Source organism: Elephantulus edwardii, unplaced genomic scaffold, assembly GCF_000299155.1.
Source record: "Elephantulus edwardii isolate Elephantulus edwardi_28Jun2011 unplaced genomic scaffold, EleEdw1.0 scaffold00111, whole genome shotgun sequence".
NCBI lineage: Eukaryota > Metazoa > Chordata > Mammalia > Macroscelidea > Macroscelididae > Elephantulus > Elephantulus edwardii.
The window spans coordinates 11,764,895-11,765,934 of NW_006399861.1; the positions used below are offsets into that span (position 1 = coordinate 11,764,895).

Below are 1,040 nucleotides of genomic sequence, written 5' to 3' on the forward strand. Positions count from 1 at the left end.
AACTCTGGCACCACACGGATGCCTCGAAGCCGTGCGTATTCAATCACTTCCTTCACACCCTGAACTGTGTAGATGTGGGTGGCAGGATTGTAGGCGCCCATTCTGGAAAGCTCAAGAAAAGCGATGCTCTCGTATGGAAAGGAAGGATCATCTACCAGATGCCAGTGGAACACGTTGGATTTATTGTATGCCATGACATCCAGAGTATCCAGGATCATAGACAGTGGCAGGTAATGGCGAGATGTATCCAACAGCAAACCCCGGTGAGGGAAGCGGGGGAAGTCCACAATGTCCGTCTTGTTGACAAAAAAAGTGCCATTAGTAGATGTCCAGATAAGCTGGCTGAAAGTCTCCAAGCCTCGGAGAGCTCCCCAGATAGTCTCAGCGATGAGAAGAATGTGCTCTTCATTGATGGTCAGTGTGTAATTCTCCAATGATTCCAAAGTGGGGAACTGATTGCATCCAGGAGTGACCACAAGGATAATCAATGTATTCTCCTCTGCCACATCCTGTTTTACTAGACTGCGAGCTCCTCAACAGCAGGGACCAATCTCAGTGTCTTTGTACTCTCAGTGCCTGACACACGGCAGTCAGTCAATAAATGTGTGTGTGTATCAGGAACTGTGCTAGATGCTGGGGCAGTTAAAAATAAAAAGCAAGACCTGCTCCCTGCCCTTGAGACGCTCACAGTCTTTGGTTAGATTAACAAGGTTGTGCGACTTGGTGTTGAAGAGCAGGCGACGGTAGCGCTGGAAAGCCTGGTCGAGGACTGAGCAGCCCGGCTGAGCAGCGGAAAGAGCGTAATACTGGAAATTGAAGCTGGTTGGCTGTATGGTAAATTGCTGGTTCGAGGCCTGGAAAAACTGCGGCCAGGGCCACAGGGCTGTCGTCCACCCTGTGAATGCTGCCGCCAGCAGCAGTGAACTAAACGATGGTATTTTAAATCACCTAATATATATATATATAATTTTTGCCAGCATTTCGGTGTGCCTGACTAGTAAGACACTGAAAGGTCACACCTTGCCTAGGGTCTTGGGAGA

General features: G+C 48.9%; 1 protein-coding gene across 1 annotated transcript in view; it reads right to left on the minus strand.

Annotated features, from left to right (window-relative positions):
• LOC102848552 (probable phospholipid-transporting ATPase VA-like) overlaps positions 1-1,040 on the minus strand; it is a 664,838-nt gene that overhangs the window by 457,399 nt on the left and 206,399 nt on the right.